A 21,170-nucleotide genomic window follows, 5' to 3' on the forward strand; every position below is an offset into this window, starting at 1 on the left:
CTAAGGGAAAGATTTCTGTCATTTTTGGTGTTTTTTTTTTTTTAATGAGTAATGGCAGCGATCTGCGATTTTTTTTTTTGCGGGACTGCGACATTGCGGCGGACAGATCGGACCCCTGACTGACATTTTTGACACTTTTGGGGGGTACCAGTGACATTACTACAGTAATCAGTGCTATACATATGCACTGTTACTGTAAAAATGACACTGGCATGGAAGGGGTTAACTTTATTGGAAAGGCAGGGGTTAAATGTGTCCCTAGGGGCGTGACTTTTCGTGTAACCACAGAGATATACAATCCTACATAGCACGACCGTATGATCTCTGCAGTTACACAAGGGAGAATGACAGGCGGCATTGTTTACATTAGCCGCCTGCCTTTCTCCCTCTGCACCGGACGATCGCGAGTGACCGGCGGACATCGGGTCCGCCGGTCACACGCGCGGATTTGCTAGGGAACGAGCGGGGGTGGGAGCGCGCCTCCGGCGGCACGGGCTCGCCCCCTAGAGGCTCAAAGGCTAGTGACGTAGTGCTACGTCACTTTGCCTGTACGGGGCTGACCCCCGCCTTAAATAGTCGTGCAGCGGTCAGCAAGTGGTTAAGCGAGCCGTACCGACGCCGTAACATGTAGTGGAAAAGCGCCGCTGTACCAAACCGTACCGAACCGTTCTAACCCATACCAGGCGGTACCATGAAGTGGAGAAACGCCAAACCGAGCAAAAACGATCCGTACCATGCAGTGGAAAAGCGCCATAACTAGTGTTCCTCCACCTTGGTAAGTAATGGTCACTTACCAGAACAAATCAGGCCCCCAGGACCTAAACAGCTGTGGTATACCTTCTCTGCTGTGGGAATGTTTTGCCCTGGATCCGTTGAGTGGGTTTGTTTTATCAATCCGAATGTAGTTGGCCCAGGCTTAGTTTGTTACTCTGAAATTCCATAAAACAGATGAAAGTGATCATTGCGCAAATATATTTATTAAAATGTTTTCCAATAAAATCAAAAATAATACTCACATGCTTCAGTGCTTCCAGTAGCACTATCTTTAAAATCCTGTGTGCTTGCAGTTCGGAAATGCCGCTTCCCGTAGCGTGCGGTCCACTCCGTCCGGCAGTGACGTAGTGAAGTGGGTCAACTCAATATTGAACCCTACAGACTAAGACTGGGATGCCATTAAAGTTCATGTGTTTGTAGAATCAGGCGTCCCAATACTTTTGACAATATAGTGTATACCAATGAAAGATAATTTTTTACTGGCTTTCTTTGTACAAGGTCCTAACCCTTTAAAAAACAAATCTATTCAGCAGCACTGAGCAGATCATATGGCTAAAGTGGGGTACACACTAGTAGAAAATCTGCCGAAAATTCCCGTCCAAGGTAAAATCGTACGATTTTCGGCTATTGTGTACACACAACTTTCAGCAGCCAATGCCGACATTTTCAATTAAAAAAAATAGAGGGGCAAACACCAAAATGTTCATCGTCCGTCCCCAGCACAACCAATTTTCGTTTAATGTGTACGCATCGGATACAAAAGACCGCGCATGATCGGAAGTTGCTGACGCCTCGTCAAGTTGCCTCGGGTCACACGTATACGTACTTACATCACACTCTACGAACAAACGTCCCCCAAAAAAAAAAAAGAAAATCGGACGAGAAATTTCGTGAACATTATGCACTGTCAACTAAAAACGGTAATGAATGCTGACGAAGAGAGAGAAAAATCGAAGGATATTTTGTCCAATTTTCGTCAAGTGTGTATGAGCCTTAAAGCTAGGCATACACTAGTATGCTTAGCCTTAAAGCGGAGTTCCAGCCTCAAAATCGAAAAAATCGATTTTGAGCCATCCGCTTGCTAAGAGCCATCTGAAAAAGAAATGTATACTCCCAATTTTTTTTTTTTTTGGTCACTTACCTTGATATTAAAGAAAATATACTCACCTTCCTTCCACTTCCTCCCTCGGCGGCCGCGGCCCGTGCTGTCACTTCCGGCTTGCGATGACTCCTGGGAGCTGAACGTCATTGCTCCCAGGAGTCAATGCGTCTGCACCGGCCCCGCTTGTCACTTCCGATGCAGGCACGGCATTCCCTGCTAAACAGCTTCTGGGCATGCTGGGGCCGGTGCAGGGCATTGTGGGACTCTGACGTCACCGAAGAGGTCACAGAAGAGGACGTGCTGGCTTCAGCTGCCCACACCTGAGATGGCAGCGCTGGAGAAGAACTTTTCAAGGTAAGTATTTCTTCTAAAAGGTAAGTGCGACCCGGGACAGTTCAGAGGCTATCCATTGTGGAATGCACTAGCCCTGACTGTTCAAGGGGTATTTTTATCTAAATTTGACCCCCGAGGCCAGAACTCCGCGTTAAGGCTAGGCATACAGTACACTAGCCATAGTGTATGCCTAGCTTTAGCTTTATTAGATTAGGAATGTTCCTAATCTAATGATTAGGAACATTCTAATCATTAGAGGGATCAAATCAATATTTGTTTTCAATCGCAGTGCCGAGAAACTTCAAAAGAGCAGACTGGAAATGTTTCTCTGAATTAACAAATTTCTAACAGGGAATAAGGTTTTTGTTTGTGAAATTTCATTCATACCAAAATTGAATTTTTTTTTTTTTTTTTAAGTACTTTTGATCGACATAAAGACATCTGGTGTGCTGATGAGAATTTCCATACGAAAATGAGTGTATTGGCCAACTTTAGTAAAGCAGAAGATATTAACCACTTGCCGTCTGCTCACATTGCTGCTACTGCTGCAATGTGGCTCGTTATCGTCCAGCGACGTAGTACTACGTCGCTGGACTCCTCCCCTTCTGGGTGGCGCTCGCGCGCCGCCGGAGGCTCGCTCCCGCTGTTTTCAGTCACAGCGGGAGTCGGGCCAGGGGAGGAGCGGAGGCGATCGCCGCTGCTCTTCCCCGATCGTCGGGGAATCTAGTTTGGAGATCCGCCCGCTTGTGTAAACAGAGCGGGCGGATCTCCTCAGTGACAAGGAGTGACAGATTGCAGTGTTCAGCATAGCTGAACATGCGATCTGTCCTTGTGTCACTCAGTCACCTCCCCCCCCCACGCGTTAGTAAGCACCAGGCATACATTAACCCCTCCCTCTCCAATAAAATTAACCCCTTCCCTGCCAGTGTCATTTTTACAGTAACAGTGCATATATATAGCACTGATTACTGCAGTAATGTCACTGGTCCCCCCAAAAGTGTCAAAAATGTCAGTCAAGGGTCCGATCTGTCCGCCGCAATGTCGCAGTCCCGCAAAAAAAATCGCAGATCGCCGCCATTACGCGTTAAAAAAAAAAAACACCAAAAATGACAGAAATCTTTCTCTTTGTTAGTGAATGCAATAACTTTTGCGCAAACCAATCAAAATACGCTTATTGTGATTTTTTTTTTACCAAACGTAGGTAGCAGAAAACAAAATGGCCAAAAATTTTAAAAAAAATTTGATTTTTACATTTTTTTGGGGGGGGGACTTTCATATAAAAAATGTTAAAAATATTGTTATTTTATCAAAATAAACGCTATTTTTTTGTTTATAGCGCAAAAAATAAAAATCGCACAGGTGATCAAATACCACCAAAAGAAAGCTCTGTTTGTGGGAAAAAAAGGACGTAAATTTAGTTTGGGTACGGCGTTACATGACCGCACAATTGTCAGTTAAAGTCGCACAGTGCCGAATTGACAAAAGTGGCCTGGACGTAAGACAGCAAAATCCTCCGGTGGTAAAGTGGTTAAGCTAGTATCGAAAAGCAATGTCACAGGGCCCTCTGTCATTGGGCAGAGGGAATTTCCATTATTCGCTCATCTCTACCAGTTACATGATTATTCTGATCCTTATTGAAAATTAAAAAAGAAAAAAAACTATGAAAATTTGGTGATATTAACGAACGTGACTTCTTTCTATAAAATCATATACAATGAGTTTGTAAATTATTTTGTTTGCAAAACATCTAAAAAGCTAAGATAATTACAAACAAATGTCTTTTTTTAATTAATGACTTATTTAATTAATGCCTGTTGACTCTGCCAGGGCATACCGAGTGATAATGAGCTGTATAATATCCGTGTCAAGCTAATATATTTCTCTCTCACCTTTTTTTAAAATATTTACCCGTTGTGTTTACCGCAATGAAGACGTTTCCACTTAACATCAACATGAAATTATGAAAATTACGCCAGGCTAATGTAAAAATAAGCTGGCCTATGAGAAATGATATGAATAATAGTGGTTAAATGACTATTTTCATACAAAAAAAAATGAGTGTTGTGTTATAATTTTATAGCTGCAAAACTGGAAAGATTTTGGCTTATGGTATAATTTTACCAACAATAAAAATAATTAGAATTAATGTCTATGGCACTTTGTTTATACCTCAAATGGAGGGCCGGGAGGCGGGGCAATAGAAGCAGTCAGTTGAGCAATGGTTTGATTGCACCCCCAACCACCCACCTAAAGGCCACAATACAGCTGGAAAGGGCTGTTCACATGCTAAAGCAGTGTTTCTCAACCTTTTTTTCAGTCAAGGCACCCTTTGAAAATTATGGACAGTCTCGAGGCACCCCATTGTAAAATACACACAAGTCCAAGTCGGACACCCAACGTTAGAGTTGATTTAATTTTCCAAAGCAAATATACTTTTGCACACTGTTACTGACTAGTATGCCAATGTTTTTCTCCATCACTCAATCTATTGTCATACCAACGCAGATGGAGAGGGGCGTGGGAGGGTCGAAAAAGGATGCTATGCTGGTGACTGACATTCTCCTTATCAACTGATGATTCTATTGGTTGTTAGGACACCGACAGCTAGAAGATTTTAATGGTGCACAATGAAATCCTGTGACTTAGTGTAACTAAAAAGGCAGCCTTCATCCATACACCGGATTGTGTAAAATGTTTGGGTAATTTTTAGGCATTTTGCCAAGGCACCCGTGAAAAAGCCTCAAGGCACCTGAGGGTGCCTGGGCACACTGGTTGAAAAAGGCTGTGCTAAAGCATCACGGCCGAGGCCAATGTAAAGCTGCATGTCAAGCACTGCCTGTTTAACTTGGCAATTCAAGTCAATAGGACCACATGTGTAGTGCATTAGTCCTGAATGCCTGACAATGATCCACCAAGGGTCTCTTTCCAGAGAATGGAAGAAAAGGCAGGCGCCACATGTAATGAGCCAAAGATTTATTGCATGATAAAACAATATAGTAACTTACACTGAGAAAAGCACCAGTCTACAATCCATGTCAAAGCGTCTATTCCTCACTAAACCGGTCATCCTCCGGCCCGGAAGTGATGTCACAGGAAGCTAATCCACGGGGCTGGTTAGACCGGAAGCCGCAATGGAACGCAGGCTACCGGAAGTGACGTAACGCGTTTAGGAGCATGCGTACTCGGCTCCTTCTTCAGACGTCTGAAGAAGGAGCCGAGTACGCATGCTCCGAAACGCGTTACGTCACTTCCGGTAGCCTGCGTTCCATTGCGGCTTCCGGTCTAACCAGCCCCGTAGATTAGCTTCCTGTGACATCACTTCCGGGCCGGAGGATGACCGGTTTAGTGAGGAATAGACGCTTTGACATGGATTGTAGACTGGTGCTTTTCTCAGTGTAAGTTACTATATTGTTTTATCGTGCAATAAATCTTTGGGTTATTACATGTGGCGCCTGCCTTTTCTTCTATTGTTGTCAGCGGGATTTCCCAAGTTTTACCGCCAGTGCTGCCCTGTTAGTCGGCCATTTGGAAAGTTCACAAAGAGGACTTACTGGACACCCCTTGTGCCTGTTTTGGTGGATCTCCTTTCCGGTAAGTAGCGCCCAACACCTACATCTTTTCAGAGAATGGGCTAATGTTAACCTATCCTTAAAACACATTATTTGAACATCCTGATATGACAATCCAATGTCCTAGATATACAGTCCAATTTAAGCCTCACCAACCAGCACCTGACAATCTTTATGGAGCTCCTGACTCACCTGCCTTCATTTATAACTCAAATACCACCTTTGGGTCAATGGGCCCTTTAAAAATAACCAGTGGTTTGCTCATGCAGGGTAAAGAAAGAGGTTCACTTTTAATGACAGGCCACTCCTACACCTTGTTTTGACTTCTTCTTTTCCCTATCACTGCTCTCTCTAATCTCCAGTAGGAAAGAGAGGTGGATCTTTGCCAAAATTGCTCTCCAGTTGACTCAATGCAGAACATTCACCAAAGGAAAAATCGATTTTGCCAAGATGTTTAGTTTTCTTCCATGTAAAATTTTGGCCAAGCTCACTGATGTCAATGGAAAGGGTAATTTTGGTAAAATTTTGACAAAGGTGAAATTAGCTTCACCCACTTTTGCTATAGCCGCTGAGAGTAAGGGGAGATAGCTCTGTATAGGCTTTTATATACATTAAACCTAAGGTATCTTGAGGCATTAGAACTAAATTCATTCTCACATGACTCCCAGTTGGTTATTGGTGTCACTTGACACTGGTCGACTGACAAATCAGTATTGCATAAGCTGCCTTGCGATAAAAATCTGTCTTCTTCTGCACCTTACAGACAAAGGGTAGAAAGAGATGGGTTGATTTGAGAAGGATCCAAAGATGCCCAAGCTCATCCCTAATCCCAAAGCATGACCCTGTACATCTGAGTGGCTGTATGTTGGCGCCAAACTGCGCCAAAGTTTTGCCAAAGTCCCCACCCTTCTTAAATTCTTCTTAGATAGGACAGTGGCCCACAACTGGTAGATGAAAGCCTTTGCCATACTGTGACCAACTACTGGCCATAGGTTCTTTCAAGACATCCCTGGCCTGGCCTTTATTAAAGAATAAAGGAGTGTCCTCACAAGTAATACATTCTATGCACCTTACTGGTATTCTTCAATGATGGCAATGTCATTAGGACATGGAATGCCAACACAAAAGTTTGTCCACCATCTTCCTTTGGAATCCCCTCATTCCTCGGGAGCACCACAGTGTTGAGAGCAATCCCTCTGTATACTAGATCCACAGCATTCTGCTTCTGTCACCGAGAATAACCAGTTCTGGACTGGAAGGATTTGCCCCCTTAATGACCAGGCCATTTTGTTGCGATTCTGCACTGCATTAATTTAACGGACAATTGAGCGGTCGTGCGACCCTGTACCCAAATAAAATGTATGTCCTTTTTTTCCAACATATAGAACTTTCTTTTGGTGGTATTTGATCACCTGTGCGATTTTTTATTTTTTTGCGCTATAAACAAAAAAAGAGCGACAATTCTGAAAAAAAACAATATTTTTTACTTTCTGCTATATAACATTCCCCAAATTTTTTTTAAAAAATCAATTTTTTTCATCCTTTTAGACCAATTTGTTTTCTGCTACACATTTTTGCTAAAAAAAAAAATCCCAATAAGCGTATTTTGATTGGTTTGCGCAAAAGTTATCACGTCTACAAACTAGGGGAAAGATTTAGTATGTAATTTTTATTTTATTTTTTTTACTAGTAATGGCGGTGATCTGCGATTTTTAGTGGGACTGATTATTGAGGCGGACAGATAGGATCCCTATCTGACATTTTTTACACTTTTAGGGGACCAGTGACATTACTACAGTAATCAGTCCTAAAAATATGCATTGTTACTGTAATAATGACACTGGCAGGGAAGGGGTTAACCTAGGGGTGATCAAAGACTTAATTGTGAGCCTAGGAGAGTGTTTTCTAACTGTGGGGGGAGGGACTTGTGAAATGATCATAGAGACCTGTGATCCTATATAGAAGGATCACAGGCGCTCTGTGATCATTTTAGAGAGAACAACGGTTAGCTGTGTTTACAACAGCTGACCGTTCTTCTCTCTCTACGGGGAGCGATCGTGGGTGCCCAGTAGCAATCGGTGCTGCCTGTAGATCCCGTAGATTGGCATCCCCACTGCCTAGTGGGGGCAGGAGCGCGCTCACCCTCAGGAGCGCTTCTGTGGATCTCCGTGCAGGTACTGCGATTCGCGCAGCCGATCCAGCCTGCTGCAGTATATATGCGGCAAGCGGTTGGCAAGTGGTATACAAGGTGCTTTTCTGTAGTATACAAGTCTCTCTCTCTCTTTGTCCCACTCCATAGCTTTACCCAGCCAGGTACGCTTCCAGATCTCACCCTCACCCCCAGGTGTACTACTATTCCCTTCAGAGAACACTTAGCCTGACCTAAAAGGCCTTTTGCCTCCCATTAAAATTCTACATCAGACCCTAAAAAGAGCCCGGATGACTAAAGCTGTTTTTTTTTTTGAGTGTTACACTACCTCACCCAGGGTTTCAGCGCTGTGAAGGGCCCTTGGCAGAAGCTAACTACATCCACATGGGTATTTGTCTCCCATGCCCGTTTCCCACAGGCTCCTCCCATCCTGGCACTTATATGGGCACTAACTCCACCTATTACATCACTACAGGAAGGCTTTGTCTAAAAGGGGACCTAACACCCACTTACCAAATTCCCTCTACCATACTACAGTACTTTGAGGGAGAGAGCCACCTAGTAGCAGACTAGCTAACTGCACCTGCTAACAATCTGACCTCAGCTCTTCTGCAATGGAGCCATCAGCTGTCTTCTTGGTGGGGCCCCCTTCCCACTCTTGGGCCCCCTAGCAGCCACGTGGTGTGCAATGGCAATAGTTGTGCCACTGGTCTCTTTAGCTAAGTTGCAAATACAAGGAGATATGATGAGCATCAATGGAAGGACCACACCGGCAGCTCATAGTGCAGGAAGTATAGCAATGCTATAACATAACAGATATTCCATTCAGTGATGTGAGCCTAAACACTGATTCAGCTGGTGCAAGCACCCTCCTTCAAATGAGGAAATGTAAAGAAGTCGGAAAGAAAGGAAAATATGCTTTGCAAATTCAAGTGGAGAAAGATAGTAGATAAAGCCAGATTGTAGTACATGTGATTCCGGAGCCCTTTCAATTTATGTAGCTTAAGCTTAATTAAAGCGAAAAGCGCTTAATCCTATATCTTAGCTGCCTGAGGAGGCTTAGTCTGTAGGATGCATTTTCTCCTTGTACAATAAGATCTCATACTTAAAAAGAAGAAGTACAAAGAGGAGCGCCGTTCAATGCTATGCTACTTAGTCCACAGCCGGGATCCAATTTACATTTTGTCTCGTATTTTTGCTACCAAACACAATATGTTTTTCGCTGAGGTAACTAGTCAAAAAAATAAAGACGCGTCAAGGCAACCAGATTAAGAGCCTTTGCTTCATCTTCAGGGCCGCGCTAGCGAATGTATTTTGTGAAATAATTCCTTTTAAGAGATGTGTGGGATCGTGATGAGAAAAAAAAAATGTTTTTGCGTTTTAAAAATTTCCTCTAACACAACATTTCCATAGAGAGATAATGGTGGTTGCTCTTTTTTAAATGCAAATTATCTCTGTACTTTATTTTCTCTTAGTCAAGGCTCCCTGGAATATACAAAGGGGAAAGGAACTTGTACTACATACATAAATATATATATATTTTTTTCTTTTTTATTTATACCTATATACAGTATATATGCCATATATATATATGTACAGAATATATATAATTTTTTATTGTTATTTTCTTTATTTTAAGCAGTGTTCTCCAAACTGTGGCCCAGGGGCCAAATGTGTTGCTTTGTTTACCTTTATATGGCTCTTGGGGAACTTTTCCTTCAAGTGGCACCATCAGTGGGGCACTATTCTTCCCACTAATACCAATGATGGGGAACTATTCCTCCCACTGATACCAATGATGGGGAACTATTCCTCCCACTGATACCAATGAAGGGGAACTATTCCTCCCACTGATAGCAATAATGGGGCACTATTCCTCCCACTGATACCAATGATGGGGCACTATTCCTCCCACTGATACCAATGATGGGGAACTATTCCTCCCACTGACACCAATGATGGGGCACTATTCTTCCCACTAATACCAATGATGGGGAACTATTCCTCCCACTGATAACAATGATGGGGAACTATTCCTCCCACTGATACCAATGATGGGGAACTATTCCTCCCACTGACACCAATGATGGGGCACTATTCTTCCCACTAATACCAATGATGGGGAACTATTCCTCCCACTGATACCAATGATGGGGAACTATTCCTCCCAGTGATACCAATGATGGGGAACTATTCCTCCCACTGACACCAATGATGGGGCACTATTCTTCCCACTAATACCAATGATGGGGAACTATTCCTCCCACTGATAACAATGATGGGGAACTATTCCTCCCACTGATACCAATGATGGGGAACTATTCCTCCCACTGACACCAATGATGGGGCACTATTCTTCCCACTAATACCAATGATGGGGAACTATTCCTCCCACTGATACCAATGATGGGGAACTATTCCTCCCACTGATACCAATGATGGGGCACTATTCCTCCCACTGATACCAATGATGGGGAACTATTCCTCCCACTGACACCAATGATGGGGCACTATTCTTCCCACTAATACCAATGATGGGGAACTATTCCTCCCACTGATACCAATGATGGGGAACTATTCCTCCCACTGATACCAATGATGGGGCACTATTCCTCCCACTGATACCAATGATGGGGAACTATTCCTCCCACTGATACCAATGATGGGGAACTATTCCTCCCACTGACAGCAATGATGGGGAACTATTCCTCCCACTGACAGCAATGATGGGGAACTATTCCTCCCACTGATAACAATGATGGGGAACTATTCCTTGAACAGACACCATCGATGGAGCACTTTTCCTCCTACTGATACCAATGATAGGGCACTATTCTTCCCACTGATACCAAAGATGGGGAACTATTCTTTTAACTGACACCATCAATGGGCAATATTTCTCCCACTAATACCAATGATGAGGCACTGACACTATTGATGGGGAACGATTTCTTCAACTGAAACCATCGATGGGGCACATTTCCTCCCACTGATACCAATGATGGGGAACTATTCCTTTAACTGACACCATCAATGGGGTAATATTCCTCCTGCTGATACCAGTGATGGGGCACTATTCCTCCCACTGATACCAATAATTGGGCACTATTCCTCCCACTGACCCAAATGATGGGGAACTGTTTCTTCAACTGACACCATCGATGGGGCACTTTTCCTCCCACTGATACCAATGATGGGGCACTATTCCTTCAACTGATACTAAAGATGGGGAACTATTCCTTTAACTGACGCCATCAATGGGGTGATATTCCTCCCACTAATACCAATGATGGTGAAATTTTTCTCCCATTGATACCAATGACGGGGCACTATTCCTCCCACTAATACCAATGATGGGGAAATATTTCTCCCACTGATACCAATGATGGGGAAATATTTCTCCCACTGATACCAATGATGGGACGCTATTCCTCCCACTGACACTAATGAGGGGGAACTATTTCTTCAACTGACACCATCTATGGGGCACTTTTCCTCCCACTGATACCAATGATGGGGCACTTTTCCTCCCACTGATACCAAAGATGGGGAACTATTCCTTTAATTGACACCATCAATGGGCAAATATTCCTCCCACTGATACCAATAATAGACCACTATTCCTCCCACTGATACCAATGATTGGGCACTATAACTTCAACCGACACCAGCAATCCAGCAATAGGGCACTATTCCCCCCACTGATACCAATGATGGGGCACCATTCCTCCCACTTTTACCAGCAATGTGGCTTTTTTCCTCCCAATAAAATCAACAATGGGGTATTGTTTTCTCCCACTGATGCCAGGGCAATTTATACTCCCACTGGCCACAGTCTGGCCCACTAAAACCTGATGCAGGAGAGTCATCAGCCACACCAGGTCATACACAGAGGAATATGGAGAACTGAAGACTGCTAGCAGAGATGTACCTTGGAGCACAAATGCAAGGGCAAGGACTGCAACCCATCAGGTGATAGATATAATTAGGTGTGCAGCATCATCAATGTGAGACACCCAGGCAGCAGGGACGTGATGATGCAATCAGAGTTTTTTTAAGAGGCAGCAGTCTGCACAGGTCTAAGATGGCTGCCAAAAAAAAGAGGGAAAGCTATGACCTTGACAGGTATATAGGGAAATGTATCTGATAGCGGCAGATGCCAACAAATGGATATTACATTTTGCAAATTCAAAATAAAACCCAACTTTAACTGTATATGCAATTTTAAAGTTATGTCTAAAAGGCATTTCTATTTTTCTATAAAGTGTGTTGTGATCACTGTAAGTCCCAGTCATTATGTCGCCCTAACGAAGTCACTTTCGAAACAAGTGATTACAAAATGCTCAAGTCAAAAACAGTGTTGACCAGTTAATGATAATTCAAACTGGGAATGGCTTGGCCGCTCTTAGGACTACCCATGATTACAGCTGCCTGGTACAGACTTTCAACCAGGAGGTCCTCAGGTAACAACACAATCAATCCTTCAGAAGAGGTAAACTCTGCACGTGCCTAGACTTGCAATAATTAGAAGGAATGTTCTAGCCTGTTTTATTGCATTGAACATTTCTGCTACCAGGTCTGTGCTGCCCCTGACGCTATAGTTGCTTGGAACCAGTTATGCATCCTGAGTTGCAATTGTACCTTAGAGAGACATGGGTTGCTGGACAACAGTCCCAACAGTCCTATACAAGTATTGTAGTGAGTTGATTGCTCCTTACATTCCTAACCCACTAAACCAGAGTTTCTCAACCAGGATCCATGGGATCCTAGGGTTCCTCCAGAGGTTTCTAGGGGTCCCTTGAGCAATGAGCAATTTCTGGCTCTCAGATAAGTTCCCACTGACGCCATTGATCGTTTTAGCTATCTGTAAGGAGGTAATTCTTCCCAATGATCACAAGTGTAAGAATCATCTTTTCCACTGATCATCACATGAATGTATCTTTTCCACTGACCATCACATGAATGTATCTTTTCCACTGACCTTCACATGAACGTGTATTGTAAGCATTAATTGTACCTAATAAAATATTATGACACCCTCAGACTTTGAGCAGTTAAATGTGTTGTGGACATTAATTGTACTGTACCTAACAGATTTGTATAGGACCTTCAAACTTGAATAATGTGACAGGGCAAATACAAAAACCAATCGCTCTCAAATATAAGGTGAACCTGCCAAGGAACAAAAATGTAAACCTTCGTAAAATAAATATGTGCAAAAGCCTTCCCAAAAGTATATAAATCTTCTACAATATTGATCATACATGGACCTTCTATAATGAGTAAAGTAACGGTGCAAAAAATAAAATAAAACCAACAAACAAAAAAATCAAAAAAAGTCCATAAAAAGGCCAAAATGTTCAAAACACTACAAAAAGTGCAAACGTGCAATTTGTTCACAAAAAGTGTTCTCCACCAAAAATATCTTTCTCTCACCTTCCAAAAACTGGTGGAGTTCCCTATGGGAAGTAGCACAATACATGTACAGATAATGATCACTGGAATCTTCTCTCTCGGGGAATCTTTCAGCTGAACACTATAAAGCTCCACTTAGCATTGATAGAAGTGCAACAAGATGTTCTCCATTTTAGATGGTTTGGATGTATGCATAGGGAACACAAGGAGAGTGCCACATAGAGAAAAACCAATTGCTTATTTGTAAACGATAAGATGCACTTACATTCTTCTGTGTCATGCCCAACACAAGGGGAAATACAGCATAGGCATAAAGCAAGCATCAATGGCTCCAGCTGCAAACTCAGGCTGCGAGCCGCCATGGACTGGTACGAGGTTATGTCACTCAAAGGCTCCACCTTACGTGTTTCGTCGTCATCAAAAGTAGCAACATCACACGAATGTCTCATGAGTTCTAGATACAGAAACTTCTGTGAGTCAACCTCCTGACTGTCTGGGACTATCCACATGGAAAAACTTACACATAAGGCTGAAAGGCATTCAGAGCAGTTGTATGAGAGTTTGATTGATTTGCTCACATATGCCATTGCCCTGGAGGTGATGTGACATTGTAGTTGAGTCCAACTTTACCCACCTTGTTCACCAGAGGGAGCAAGTTCCTTACATTTATTTTCCCACAATCTAGTGGGCTCAAACAATCTCTATTTTTTCCACGCAATTGTCCTGCACCCAGGGTATATAAATTCCAATGCTTCCTACCCTCCAGTTCTCAAAGGTACCACTGCTGATGGGACAGCAGTGACTGGTCTTATAAGCAGTGCCTTCCAATGTTGTATACAGCATATGGGCCACCAGTGAGTGCAAGGGCACACAGCCCCAGTCATGCTGGACAGTGAGCTGACTGCCCTTGGAATACTGACCTTCCAGTAGGGTAGCATTGCCTTCAGCCACATGAACTTTCAGATCAAAGGCTCCTCCATTGAGGTACCTGAAAGGGGATCATTGCAGCTCACTTCCTGAACAAAGAGCACCAGTCAGCCTTCTAGTGAGAGAAATGTTAAATCATCATTTCCAGAGAACTGCAAGCAACTGGATTTGTTCTAATCTGTGCTACACTGTTTGTTTTACATGTGAACTTATCTGATAATGTTATACTATATTGTGCTGTCACCTAGTAGTCCATTCTGGAAACTTTTCCTAAGCATCCCTGTTACTGGGGTAGCACCCTCTAGTGTGTATATAGTTGTTAGAGTAGGTAAATTGTTTTGGCTTGGCTGGCAGCCAAGCTTGGGCTGAATCTGGGTCAGAGATGAGTGTCTCATGGAGACAGAATAACTCATCAGGCAGCACCTCTGGTACCTCCCCCTACTCGCTGGAACTTTGGAGAAGCTTCCAGGAGAATGAAAGGGAGGTTAGGAGGAGCTGCCTAGAGTATTGAGGAGGGCCCCAGCCAATCTTCAGCAAGTAGGCTGGAAGGAGGAAGTCACCTCTTAAATACTCTGGGTCATGCCAGCAGTGGACAGTTGGGTAGAAGATGAAGGAGGAGTGCTGGGGAGGCTGGCCCTTGAGGGTACCCCCTAGTCTAGGGGGAGTGACCTCGGGCCTGGGGCTCGGGTGCTGGAGGGATCCTCTAACAACACACGGAGGAGTCTTGTCTTGGATGAACGGAAGCAGGTGTAAGGACAGAGGGAGAGAGGGAGAGAGTCAGAACATCCAGCAAATCTCCAGGGAGAAGTCAGCTGGTGAGTGTGCAGTCTGGGAGGACCGTGGGAAGTAGCCAGGAGGGCTAGTGAGAGGGACAGCTGCAGCCGGGGGCTGGCAGTGCCTGAAAAGGTGGTGCTGTGATCAGTAGACACAAGGGTGTAGCTGGACACTGGACTTTTCTCTATAGGGGCATGCGGTCCCTGCCTGTAAAGGGCTGTTGGTAATCTGGTGCTTTTGCCAGATTTACTAAGGTGTGCCAGCTGAGTCTGTATATAGCTGTACATAGGAAGAGTTGTCCCTAAAGAGTTCTAAAGTTACTGACTTTAAGTGTGCCTGTGAAAATTTGGTGTGCCTGGCGGTGCAGGGTGGGGGATCCCTATTCACGACAGCTCCTACGTGGGGTGCTCTACACTGGGATATTACATACCTTCTTACCATTCTATCTGTATTGTCAGCTCACCTTGCGTTCATTCAGTAAACATCAAGTTGTTCATCTTTGTTTCATGATTATTTGCCTGATAACATTACATAACAACATGGTTTGAGATTTTTGGATACCAATCAACTAACAGAGTTCATGCATTAGGTGGCCATCAAAAAAAAGCACATTGTACTTGTGCATATGTCCTAGCACAGAATATCCCACAAAATGGTGCACTATGACCAATGCATAGGTTGCCTTCAGCAGAGGCATCTGCATATATATTATCTATGTTTAGGACCTCTACATGGGCTTGAGCCTTCCATTTACCAATCTGCACTTTATCCTATTGGCGGGTTAACGCATTTCACAATCATGACTCTTATATTGCAGTTTACCAGATCTTAGATGTGGTAGCAGCATTCAATGGATGCAACTACAATGATCGAACTGAATACATTTTCTCAATCATTTATGTCTGATCAAATATTTATTAGTATGTAGATTATACAACCTATTGCAATACAGTTTGATTAAATGATTGATTTCAATGGATCATTTGTAATACATATTTTCAATCAGAACCATATGTGCTTCGATATTTAATTGATAATTAACCACTTGGTTGTGATCACTCACCCCTAGATCGATTACATTTCAATATGTGAATGGCCACCTATAACTCTCAGGAAGTTAAAAGGAAACTGGATTTCTGCCAGGATCATCAGGAATTTTTCTGTAACCCTCCAAGGATGTTAAGTGTAACGAAACGCGCCAGTGCGGGGCCAAGCTGTGACATCATCACGTCGGCTCGGTTGGGCGGCATTGGTTTTGCCTTTTTGTCTCTTGTTTTGTAAGTATGATAGTTAGCTTTTAATAAAGCAGTTTGAATATACTGCACCAGGAGTCTTTCCTCTTTCCATTTTTTATGCCTGAGAGTGATTTCCATACCACTAAATGCCTAGTGGTGGGCCCATTGTACAGCCTGCTGTGAAAGATTGGGGATTTTCTGACTGGATGACAATTAAAAGGGATTTTAGACCTCCTTTTATATGGGGTCTCAGCTTCTGGTAAGTGTGTAATTATGGTGGTGGCACACAGTGGATGGTGAAGGGAACCTTTGAACGGTGGATCTCACAAGTGGGTATATTTCATTTTACCACATCGGGACTTTTTCTTGATGGACTTGTGCTTTTTTAACATATCCATTGTACTATATAATTTATATACATATAACAGATCAACACACTGCTGGTATAAGAAAATGTTCTAAGCCTGAAAGATAAAATACTCTAAATAAAATATTTAACATTTACTAGATCTTTGGGGTTTTTTTCCAATAATTTTTGCCTAATTAGCTCAAAGAGTGGGATTTTTTAAATTATTTTTGTTCCTGTAATTCTAAGGTGAAATCTCTAGCGTATTAAACAAATATAGCCTAAAATTATAGTGTACTTGTTTCCAACCTGTCCTCAAGCACCCCCCAAAAGGCCATGTTTTGGAAATTTCCCTTATGATAAAACAGCTGTCATAAATACCAAGCCATGGACATTGATTGAACCACTTGTCTACCAGGGATCTGGTGAACATCCCATACTGAGCCCCCTGAACCCCCCTTTCTCTGTGCTCTCCCGACTCCTCCTGTACTGTGCTCTTCTGATCCCCCTGTACTTTGCCCTCCTGACCCCAGTATTATGCCCTGCTGCCCCCTGTACTGTGCCCTCCTGACCCCCCCTGTACTGTGCCATCCTGACCGCCCCTGTACTCTGCCTTTCTGACTCCCCTTGTACTGCTCCCCTATGACCCCCACTGTACTGTGCCCTCCTAACCTCCCATACTGTGCCCTCCTGACTCCAGAATTGTGCCCTTCTCCCCTGTACTGTGTACCACTATTGTATCCTGCCCCCCCACGTAGTGTGCCCTCCTAATCTCACCTTTCTGTCCCTTGTACTGTGCTCTTCTATTCCCCTCTGTACTGTGCCCCCATTCCCTGACCCCTAGTGCCCTTTAGGACCCCCCTGTACTGTGCTTTCTTGACCCACCGTCTCTACTGTGCTTTCCTGACCCCACTGTGTTTTGCCCTCCTGATCCAAGTATTATGCTCTCCTGACCCACCCCCCCCCATACTGTGCTCTCCTAAGCCCAGAATTGTGTCCTGCCCTTCCCCTGTACTGTACTCTCCTAACCCCATTATTGCATTTTGATCCCCTGTACTGTGCTTTACTAACCCTTCCTGTGTGCCCTCCCTCCCTATTGTGCCCTGTTGCCATCAGTGCTTTCCCCACCTAACCCCCCTCCCGTACCTTGCCCTCCTGACCCCCTTGTACTGTGCCCTCCTGACCCCAGTATTGTGCTCTTCTGCCCCCCGTACTGTGCTCTCCAGTCCCCAGTATTGTGTCCTGCTGCCCCCTACACTGTGCCCTCCTGGCCTCCCTGCACTGTGTCCCCTAACTCCCCTGTACTGTGCTTTCCTGCCCCCCTGTACTGTGCTCCCCTGACCCTTGTACTTCCCCCAGTATTATTCCCTCTAAATCCCCCCCCCCCTTTTGCTGTACTTTGCCCTGCTGGCCCCCTGTACACTGCTTATTTCAAGTTCAATCAAAAATTGAGCATCTGCGGAGAAAATGCAAGCACAAGTTTCATTTTAAGGATGTAAGTTGTATTATGTATTCTATTATTTAATGCCAGTTCAAAAACTAATTGTTGCTATATTAACAGCTTGCTTATCACACCAATGTTTCATGAGCTGTAGATATGAAAACTATTTCAAGGGTTCCCCGCAATTTCAAACTTTTTGCCAAGGTCTCCTCCAAGGTAAAAAGGTTTGTCACCTGTTTCCACTGGGGCTGCTGGCATCACATTCAAGATGGCGACACCCAACAGCAATTCCAGAACCTTTGGATGTCTACACAAGGGAGGCTTATACAGGTAAATAACATGCATAAAATATGTTAAATGCAGATATAATCTTATGGGAAGATAGTTGTTAAAAGAATGGTCGAGACAACAGCAATCTGACACTCTAGCCCTGTTTTCCACTCTAAAAAGAACCTTGGAAAAAAAATTTGCCCTGTATTGGCATATTCATTCCTTCGAACGATACATCAGGGAGAATATCAACCCAATGGGCCTAAGAATCCAGATATTCCCCACCTTAGACAATATAACAAGTAATGTAAAGACAGAATGGGAAACCATTCCAAACACATGTTCAAAAAACCTTATGCGTCTACTACAGGAGGAGTACAAAAAACAAACAATAACACTGGATGAAGAGATAAAATCCTTATACACACAACTGAATCCACTAAAAAGCACCCCCCTCTATAGTGAGCAAGAACAAAAATTGAAAGCACATATTGAAGAACACAGCCAAAATATCCTGAGAAATAAGGAAAAGAAATATTGGAGGGATAAAAATGCCTTTACACAGAGTAAGGCCTATAGGTGGAACAAATACAAGAGACAAAACAAGGTCATTCTCCTCGAGGCGGAGGAGAGTGAACATCTACTGACTGGACGAGCGCCAGGATCAGCTTCCACTAGCCACCAGGGAACTAACAAAGAACCCATAAGTGCCAGGACGGCTTCCACTAGCCACCAGGGAAACAGCAAGGAACTTTTAAGAGCCAGGACGGCTTCCACTAGCCACCAGGGAAACAGCAAGGGATCTATAAAAGCCAGGACGGCGTCCACTAGCCACCAGGGAAATAGGCACTTGATACCCAAGATAAATTTACAAGCAATAGCACCCTGAGACTTTCAATAGGGCCTCCTATAATACCTGGACACGATAACAAGTATCCTCTAGATACCTCCAGAGGACTCCAACTACATTTAAATACAAAGAGGGCCAGGCTCGGGTGGAATTGGATCCTCGATTCCTTGCCTAATTTTGATGAAGCTATTTAAGTCAACAATAGTCCGGCGGTTATCAACAAACCCTGGAGCCCATCTCCTGAATAAGCATTTATACAAGAAACCTTAACCAGTAGGCCTTGATACTACAATTATCAAGCGCATACCAGTACCAGGATCTCGCTGCACTTTAGGGGGACTCGGTGGGAATGCAGACTCCATCCCTTGGCTCCAGTCCTGCAAGAATAATAAAAGAGAAAACAGGCGCCTCTGAGTTAAGACTGCGATTTAATATGGCAAAGTAATCAAAACTTACATCAAGGTAAGTATAAGCAGACAAGACAGTGGCGGATCCAGGGGGGGGGGCATCGAGTCAATTGCCCCCCCCGAGAAAATAGTACCAGGTTTAAGTTTACAGAGGCATTCTATAAATGCATTGCAGGTACTTTATTTCTGCTTCCACGGCTCCCAGGAGACCTAAAATATAATCCCTAAGCCCCATCAGTTCAGAGGGGCCCAGGATGCTGTTTCATAGAGAGAGTTTTTTTTTTTTTATTTCCCTGCTCAGGTGGATTAATACCACCAGGAGCCGCATTTTGCGACATTAAAATGAAAGTTCCGGCCAGGCGGAGTGATATCAGTCAGCAGCCTCATCACTGCCTGACTCCTGCAGCCAATGGGTGCAGAGAGGAGAGGGCGGGCTCAGGCTGAGGGGGAAGCCTGAGACACAGCAGCGTGCGTCTGTGTGTGAACACACTGAGAGGGACAGATCTTCATAGCAGACAGGGGCAGTAAGGAAAACGTCTAGACTGCAATTAATTCATTTGTCTCCAAAAAGGTACAGTAACACACCCATCCCCCTTCACCTATGCCATGTCCTTGCTGCTGGCCAGCCACCATGAGGAATTATACAGCAGCTAAATGCTATCATCATCATTATCATCATGATAATCACACAGTACAGATGCATTGAGCCACAGCACATGTATTGTGTGATTGTCATGATGATAATGATGATATAGACTGACAGTGAAAATAATCTTCCTGCCTCCTTTACACAGGGTGTGCTGCAGACATGAGTCTAACATGCAGGGCTGTCATTTAATGGCTTTAGGATGCATAAAGTGTTGCATATATCCTTGTGCCAGCATCCCATTTTTTTCTACTGAGACACACAGCCACTGTGTGCCAATATGTCATGCTTCCTGGTGTGCATGCAGGGTGCTTTCATGGACCTGCCACCAGCATGTCATATCAGGACAGTGCACAGCCATGTGTCGGAATACAAATAAATGGCATGCAGGCATGGGGATAAATGGAACACTTTAAAACATTGTCACTGTTTTAACCACCTGCCGACCAGCCGCCACAGTTATATGGCGGCAGGTTCTCGCAAATCATCGTACCTGTACGGTGGTGTGCAGGAATGATCCTGGGGGCGCGCGTGCCCACTTGCCAGCGGGGAAGCGGAGGCACAGGGCCAGCAGCCGCGATTGGCGCCGGGCACCTGCAATCGCTCCCTGTGAAGAGAGAACGACGGTCTGCAGTTGGAAACGCAGCAGACCGTTGTTGTCTCAGGAATCACTGCAGAGCTCCTGTGTTCCTCCTATTTAGGAACACAGGTCTCTGTGTTGGTATTACAAGCCCACCCCCACAGTTAGAAAGCACCCCCCAGGCTCACACTTAACCCTTTGATCGCCCCTGGGTAAACGCCTTCCCTGCCAGTGTCATTATTACAGTGACAGTGCATATTTTTAGCACTGATTACTGTTGTAATGTCACTGGTCCTCCCAAAAATGTCAGTTAGGGGTCCGATCTGTCTGCTGCAATGTCGCAGTCCCGCTA

This window comes from Pelophylax lessonae (genome assembly GCF_965119305.1).
Source record: "Pelophylax lessonae genome assembly, chromosome: 1".
Classification (NCBI taxonomy): Eukaryota; Metazoa; Chordata; class Amphibia; order Anura; family Ranidae; genus Pelophylax; species Pelophylax lessonae.